This window comes from Adiantum capillus-veneris, chromosome 27 (assembly GCF_014529385.1).
Source record: "Adiantum capillus-veneris isolate H3 chromosome 27, ASM1452938v2, whole genome shotgun sequence".
In the NCBI taxonomy this organism is placed as follows: domain Eukaryota; kingdom Viridiplantae; phylum Streptophyta; class Polypodiopsida; order Polypodiales; family Pteridaceae; genus Adiantum; species Adiantum capillus-veneris.
Window position 1 is genome coordinate 33,143,496 of NC_140957.1, and position 8,228 is coordinate 33,151,723.

Sequence of the window (8,228 nt, forward strand, 5' to 3'; positions counted from 1 at the left end):
TTTCCATCATGCATAGAGGGTGGAATACTTACTTATACTCTTGCCGTGCCAGTGTTGATGAGTCGGCACATCCACAAGAGGTCGTCGCCTTTCATGGGATCTACCTTTCCTTCGTTGCTCAGCACGTACGGGGGTGATGGCGATGCATCTGACCACTCCCAGCCTCTTGGCTAATAGTAATTGCAGGTAATTTCCATAGTCGGTCTGTTGCATGAATTCTACTCCATTCAGTTGCAACTGGTCCCCGGCCCACTGGGTTTCACCCGTGGTAGAGAGCTTCTTCAGGATACGTTGTACAGGGAGAGGAGGAAGATCCTCCACTCGCTTTCCAAAAGAGCGAGAGTAGTAGCCAAACCACTCTTCCCTAGGACATGGGAGTCTTCTTACCACTTCTTCTTCAGGATTGTCGAAGTGGATGGGTAGCACTCGCATGCGTCGTGCAAATCGGTAGGCGACCTTCCGTCGCTTAGCTTCGGATGACTTTCTCTTTGGCAAGCTGGGCACTTGCTTGGCTAGATGCTTCTCCCTTCGGGGTCATGTGTTTCCAGATTGGCTTATCTTCTCCTTACCTTTGGCTCGCGCAGCCCCTTTAGGCCACTTTGGAGTTATAACTTTGACTGCAGTTTCTTTAGGGAAAAGAGGCCTCACTGTTTTCTTCCCTTCCTTGATGTGAATGACTTCTTCGCGATGAATGTCGATGTAGACGATTTCAGCCCCTTCGCTGCCTTCGTTGTTGGCACTCACTGACAGTGTGTCTCGGTTGACAACAGTGATGGCACTTCACCGAACTCCCACCTGATGCTCTCAACTTATGGTTAGAACGAGCAACACGAGATGGAGAATTTACCTCTTGAATACTGCCGACGCTGCAGCCTAGCAGTAGTACTTCAATGAAGGCGGCGAGTGCCTCCTTTGTCTCTTTTTCTTCCGTCCTCCAATTAGAAAATTCCTTCAGCCATTTGTCCATGATTGATAGTGGGCGTCACTTTCAGCATTGTAAATTGAAGGGTCCTAGAAATCCCTCCTCCATGGGGGCACCAAATGACGGGAGCAAAGCAAACCCCGAACCCCGATGGCCTTTAAAACGCCGGGGGCCGAATGGCGCGCCTCAAACCTGTCACGGTAAAGAGAACAGGGGGCACCACCTAGCTTTAAGCGGCTAGGATGCAAACCGCGATGATATGAACACCGCAAACTTACACACCGAGAGAGAGAGAGAGAGAGAGAGAGAGAGAGAGAGAGAGAGAGAGAGAGAGAGGAGAGAGAGAGAGAGAGAGAGAGAGAGAGAGAGAGATTTTTGCAAATGATGAAAACCCTCGGGGGTGTGAGGGAGAATTATTTCTGCAGTATTTAAAAATGGCATGCCGTGGTGGTAGAGAGGTAGGGAGAAAAGATGATGCAAACTACTTGGTGCGTTCTCTAAGAAGACTCAATGATCGTGGAGCTTGCTATCAAGAGCGTGTGTAAGTGTATGCATCAACCATTGGAGTCGAGAGGTGGAAGTGACTCCCTTCTCATGGTGCAATTCCAAGGCAATCCCAACACACAAGCCCCCTCCCCGTGATGGTGATAGTGTCAACTCTTCCCACTACACTCTACCAAGTGCCGACTTCTCATGAACTGCCCCCCCCCCCCCCCCCGATAGTGAACTCTCAGTGCCAATTTATAGGTGTTGACTGCTTGGATTATGGTAATCCCGGTGTGATTCGGGTAAGCTTAATCGGGGAGACAAAGCAAGTGGTGGGCCCGGTGTGGTTGACCCTTGTTTTGTTTTGGGAGGTTATTAAAAGATGAGAATCTCTAGGTGAGCCTTTGTGACCATCACCTAGAGAGAGGAAATTTACAAAGTGGGATTTTTACAACGGCTCGGTGAAAACTGAAGAAATGTTGAAAATAAACTATAAATTACTGAAATTCGCATCATGGTTGTGTGTTGTCGGCGAATGGTGTGTTGCCGATGCGTCGGTGTAGAGCGTACTTCTGTTCGGGGTTCGCTGGGGCATGCCTTCAAGGCATTTTTCTTTTTTGTTGTTGGCGGCGCGTGCTTTGGGTCCTCGTTCTTTTTTGTTGTCATCGTAGTCGTGAAATCCTTCGTTTTTTTCCTTGTATTTATGTGCGTATATATGTGTGTGTGTACGTATGTGCATGTGGGTGGATGTGTGTGTATATATAGGTGTGGGTGTGTATGCGTGAGTGTGTGTGTGTGTGTGTGTGTGTATTTGTATGTGTGCGCAAGCGTGCGGTGGGAACGGGGTTTATCTATGTAATGTATATATTATATATGTTTTTTCTGTGTTGGCGGCCAACGACAGCTACGCAAAGATGGGGGGTGGGGATGGTGTGTGTGTGTGTGTGTGTGTGTGTGTGTGTGTGTGTGTGGTGTGTGTTTTGTGTGTGTGTGAGAGAGAGAGAGAGAGAGAGAGAGAGAGAGAGAGAGAGAGAGAGAGAAGAGCTCTGTGCTGCGCCTTCTACAGGCTGAGAGGGAGAGAGAGAGGGATTGTGGGCAGGGCGGAGCCGAAACACACCGCGAGAGAGGGAGAGGGGATTGGGGTGGTGAGTGAGGGAGACGATGAGGGTGAGTGAGTGTGTGGTGTGGAGGGAGAGTGGGCTCCGGCTTCTTACGTCGCGCCTTCGGGCTGAGAAGAACGAGAGAGAGAGAGAGAGAGAGAAGGGGATGAGGTGGCGTGAATAGGAGACAGAAGGGGCTCTATGGAGGGTGCCCACCATGGGGGGGAGAGAGTGTGTGAGGGGGGCGGGGGGGGGGTGTCCTATTCTCTGTCTTGCATGGTGTCTCAAGGATGAGAGGAGGGGGAGAAGTCAATGGTGTGGGGGGGAAGAAAGAGGGTGGGGATAGCAGGCCAAAGGGGGGGGGTAATGAGGCCAAGGGGGGGGAGAATGGAGGGTGGCGGGGGTGTGGATATGAATACGGGAGAGCGGGAGTTCACATGCGGCTCGACACAGAGGGAGCACGAGAGGGAAAGCAAGGGAGGGGTCGGGGTGAGTGCTCAAGGCTTGTGCCTGGCCGAGGGTGTCCAGTAAAGGGGGGGGGGAAGATTTCATCTGATGCCCGTCGGGGGAAATAACTACACAGAGAGAGAGAGAGAGAGAGGAGAGAGAGAGAGAGAGAGAGAGAGAGAGAGAGAGAGAGAGAGAGAGAGAGAGAGAGAGAGAGAGAGAGAGAGAGAGAGAGAGAGAGAGAGAGAGAGAGAGAGAGAGAGAGAGAGAAGGGGTATTTGAAATCGAAGGCGGCCGGTTAGGCTGGGGTAAAGACAAGCGAGGGCCTGAGGGTGATAAGGCCGGCCAATCGAAAGGGGGGGGGGGGGGGGGGGGGGCATGCCCGTAGAGGTGTTGTGAGGTTTACGAGGCGTTGCGGAGCCTTCCAACAGTGTCGCCAAGGCTCGAACAGAGTAAAAATAATTTTTTTTTCTTTTTTCTCTTTGATTTTCAAAATCGGCCATCATCGCATATGTCTGCACCTTAGATCTATTATACCACCCTTGGTCACTTGTATGAACAACTTGTTATCAGCATGGAGAGCCTTTCCCATACGTCTCTCCTCTCTTTCTCTCACTCTCTCATTCTCATATGTCTTGTCTTTTTCTACCTCAATGATCTCTCTTCTCCACAAGTGTGCCTTGTTCATGTGTTTGGCATTGCAGGTGTTCTAATTTGGAGTCAAGGCGTCCATCATATTACAAACCATTTCTTTTCTTCATCGCATCTTCAACTGCCACCTTTGATATGGTATCAAAGCCCTATGGTGATAGACTACCTTAGATGCATGGATTTGACTGATCCGGTGCCATTTTGGACTTGATTGAAAGAGTGGATTCTTGCTGTTTTTTCCTAGTTTTCTCCAAGTTTGGGGTAGATTTGGGCATGTGAAGGCTATGGATCCTTATCTACAACTTTTCCTTCTTTACCCTTGTTTACTCTGGCCTCTCTTCACCAAGGAAAACTTCATGGAGGTCTCAGGATGTCTATCAATGCTAGATTTATTTGCTTGTTTGGACAACAGTAGTATCTTCTTCATCACTTATGTAGCAGATTTCTATTGCTGTGTTTTTTTCCTAGAGGAGATGGATTGGTAGATTTGCTATGCCTTTTGCAAATGCATGTCTTTCGTGGAATCTTCGACAGAGCTACCTATCCAATGGATAGCAAGTTTATAATTTGGATGCACTTTTGTACCAAATTGTGGATTATGGATGACAGAAGGGGATCTCTTTTGTTCTAGAAATAGTGGATGCTCTTTGATTTACTCTTTTCCATATGAGGATGGAAATTCTAACTCCGGCTTTAGTAGTTAGAAAGGGGGAATGAGGAATACACCTAATATACACACATAATGCCTCTCTATAGCCTAGGGGTTTCAACAAGACCCCTATCTCCTAGTTATCACACACACAAACCCAATCTCTAAACAGTTGTTATACGTGCCTGTACTCGACCAACCTAGACTACACACACCCAATCACAACACATCATCATGGTTTTTGCCTCCAATCGTTCAGAACACCATTCACAATAGATAAGCAATTCAATATGAGTCGACACCCTCAAACAGTTACAAAATCTTTTGAATAAAAATGTTATATTTCATGCAAGCCTAAAAGCTTACGGCCCTTCTTGCCCCTCGATAGCGCTCACTAATCATGCAGTGCCCTCTTCATCATCTTTCACGGTCCTATCTACATAGAGGCCATCCCCATCCCTTGAGTACCCGGGCTACCCACTCTGCAGGTCCTTTAACTTATGGCGCCTCCAATTTTGTCATGCAACTAGCTGCACCTTCTTCTTGCAAACTGCAATGCTGGTGGTTACCCACCATTCACATGTCTCCTTTCGTACCCTCCAGCACGCCCTTCAACTTGCAGCCACGCCACCTTTCTTGCAATGGTCCCAGCCAGGGGTGAGACTTTAGTAATTTTAAAGCATAATTTTTTCGTTGGTTAGTACAAAGATCGTACAATAAGTGAATGCTCTCAAATCATGAAGTGATTTTTTGAAATTGGGCATCCCTTGCTGGCTCAGTAGTTACATCTTCTCATTAAGAAGAGTCTTTCGCTTTTTGAGATTCCTCCTCCCCTCTCATGACACGTCAGGGAACAGAGCACCCCTTGCAGCCTTAGGGCTACACTCTGCTGTCACTGCTCAGTAGACTTATGCTACATCCCTTGCCCCTGGCAATCGTCTCCTACCCTCCCCTCTCACGACACGTCAGGGAACAGAGCACCCCTTGCAGCCTTAGGGCTACACTCTACTGTCACTGCTCAGTAGACTTATGCTACATCCCTTGCCCCTGGCAATCCCCTCCTACCCTCCCCTCTCACGACACGTCAGGGAACAGAGCACCCCTTGCAGCCTTATGGCTACACTCTGCTGTCACTGCTCAGTAGACTTATGCTACATCCCTTGCCCCTGGCAATCGCCTCCTACCCCCCCTCCTCACTATCTCGCACGGGCATGGGCGGGAGGGGATCAATGGCTCACGTCCATTCGAGGATTGGGTGCAATCTCGGCCGTCCGATGCGCTTTGTGTAAATTCGAGAAAATAGATAAACTTAGAAGCATCAAAAGTTGTAAATTCGGGCCATCCCCTTCCCCGGATTAGAACCGGGGACATCTCCTTTGCAAGCCTACCACCTTAACCACCTCGCTCGCGCGTGCTTGTTGAAAACATAGGGAGAAGGGTTCGTTCTATAATGAACCCGCCACTGTGTAAATTTGGGTCAGTTGTGTAAATTCAAGAAAATTGGTGAATTCGGGGGCACGTCGCAAGATTGACAGTCCACGATTCCCGCGCTCCGAGAATTAGGCATAGGCCATTCATCCCCTCATGCCCATGCCTGGGTGAGATGGGGGATGGGGGGGGGATCAATGGCCTCCCGAGTTTACCTATTTTCCCGAATTTACTCAAAGCGCATCGGATGGCTTAGATCACACCCGATCCCCGGAATGGATGTGGGGCGCCATCGATCCCCTTGTGCCCACGCCCGTTTGAGATAGTAAGGCATCCCTCCCCATTGTTCCCCATTGTTGCATGTGGTCTCTACGCCATTTGGTCTTGCCCCTCGGCGGGCCTCCACTCAACTAATGTATAAAAAAAGCCCTCCTTTACCTGATGTACCCCGAGAACCTGCCTCACGCCCTCTTATATCCTCGGCCACCTTCTCGATTCAACCGAGACAACCAAAAGAAGATTTAGACGGTTCCCCTTTTGGGAAAAAGGTCCTCTTTCCTTGATTTTTTCCATAGTGTTCAGCATCATAAGCTTCTGCAGACTCTGCATCGTGCACCTAGCTAGGTACGCGGAGCTTGCCCACAAAACCTTAGGACATCTTAATTCAGAACGAGGAAATAATTGTGGGAAGCTATTGAAAGCTTCTTGTGAACCATTGTGCAGGCCTCGACGTCCTTGCATGCTATGCCATCCACAAACCACACAACAGAGAGAGACTCTGGCCAGAGTCGTATTGCAAGTGCCCCCACTTGGCTGTGTGTGTGTGTGTGTGTGTGAGAGAGAGAGATTGTTTCCCTCTTGTGCTGTCTAGTGACTCTGGTCCCACGTGGCTCCTTGACTCAACAATTGCACCTGCCTCGCGCCTTGCATGCTATCACAAGAAGATTTAGAAATTTTCTCATGTAGGAAAACAGAGTCTTTCTCATTGTTTTTCATACAATGCATAACATCATGAGCTTCTGTTTGAGAGGCACCGCATACCTAGCTAGGTACGATTGGAGGCACAGGACCCCCGCCCCCGCCCCCCACCGGGCCGGCGGTCCCCTACCCCCAATCGTACCTAGCTAGGTAAGCGACGTCTCCCTCACATAAGCTCATGATGTTGAGATAAGTCACAATGTGGGCCAAAACTTCTTTGTGTATGACTCCACAAACAACACCGTAGAGAGAGACTGGGCATAGTCATATCGCAGGTGCCTCCACGCCGCTGTGAGAGAGAGAGAGAGAGAGAGAGAGAGAGATCAGCAGCAGCTATGCTATCAAACAGCTATGCCTCAAGCAGCAGGTTTCACGATAAAGCAAACATTCGAGCTCCAATGGAAGCTAGGGGCTTGAAAAAGAGCCTGGATAGAGTCGAATTGAGATTCAAGGTCAAACTGAACACTTTTCTTGTCGATGTAGAGCTACAGAGAATGCTCGGATTGATGAAGGATGCTGGCAGATTTGCAGTGTGTTTTGCGTGATAGGATGCAGGTTATATGGAAGATTTGCACTATGTCTTGTGTGATAAACAGGAGTCAGAGAAGGAACACGCTCTTCAGCATCAGAGTGGAAGGCTTGCCATGGCTTTAGGTTACATAAGTCTTTCACCTAGGGCCCCCGTGAGGGGTCATAAAAAATCTTCTTGTATGTAATGGCTGTTGCCACAAAATATTTTGCCGATCTACTAACATAATATAGCGGAGGGAGTGACCCTTTACATGTGTACGTTCTGTTAGATGAAGGCTATAAGCCAAAAGTGGGGGAGCGAAAAAGAGAGAGAGAGAGAGAGTTGTGAGCAGGGGCGAAGGACAGAGAGAGGGCGGCCGATGATACTCGTATCTATAAATCGCGAGATCATTGTACGAGATGCAACCCGGTTCCACATTTCAAAGAAGGGTATTGTTCATGGGGAGACTATTGGTGATTCGAAGGCTGCAGGCACTGAGAGTCAATTAATATTGTAGGATGTTCGTGCAGAGTTTGGAACCACGTATTGAAAACGAAACCTATCGTATCTTACATTACATTGGTTTGCTATGATCACACTACGAGCATGTAAGGAATTTCTCGAGTTGGTTTTGCTTGGCTTACCGTGCTCGCACGCGAGAGAGAGAGAGAGAGAGAGAGAGAGAGAGAGAGAGAGAGAGAGAATGATTACTTTAGTTTGTCATGATAAAATTCTCTTCAGGATTATGGGTTGTACATGGCAACTAGTGCCCAATCACTAGTTCCAACTTTCCCTCCTCGTAGACACTTGAGAGTAAAAAACACCCCCACTTTCATTATGTGATGCAGTTGACATCAAAGGTGTCAACACTGCAATAACTGCCTCCCCTCCATCAAAGGTTGGCACTGCAGTTGACATCAAAGGTGTCAACACTACAATAACTGCATCCCCTCCATCTCCTCTTTCTTGAATCACAGTAGGTAGGTTGCATAGTATTGAAGGGTCCGCATTAGCATTGTTGCTCCCCTTCAATCCTCCGCTATCTCCATCGAGGTC

The 8,228-nt window shown here is 48.6% G+C and overlaps 1 pseudogene; it reads left to right on the top strand.

Moving 5' to 3' along the window:
• Positions 1-6,996: 6,996 nt before the first annotated feature.
• Positions 6,997-7,649, top strand: LOC147421743 (pentatricopeptide repeat-containing protein DWY1, chloroplastic-like; annotated as a pseudogene).
• Positions 7,650-8,228: the final 579 nt, after the last annotated feature.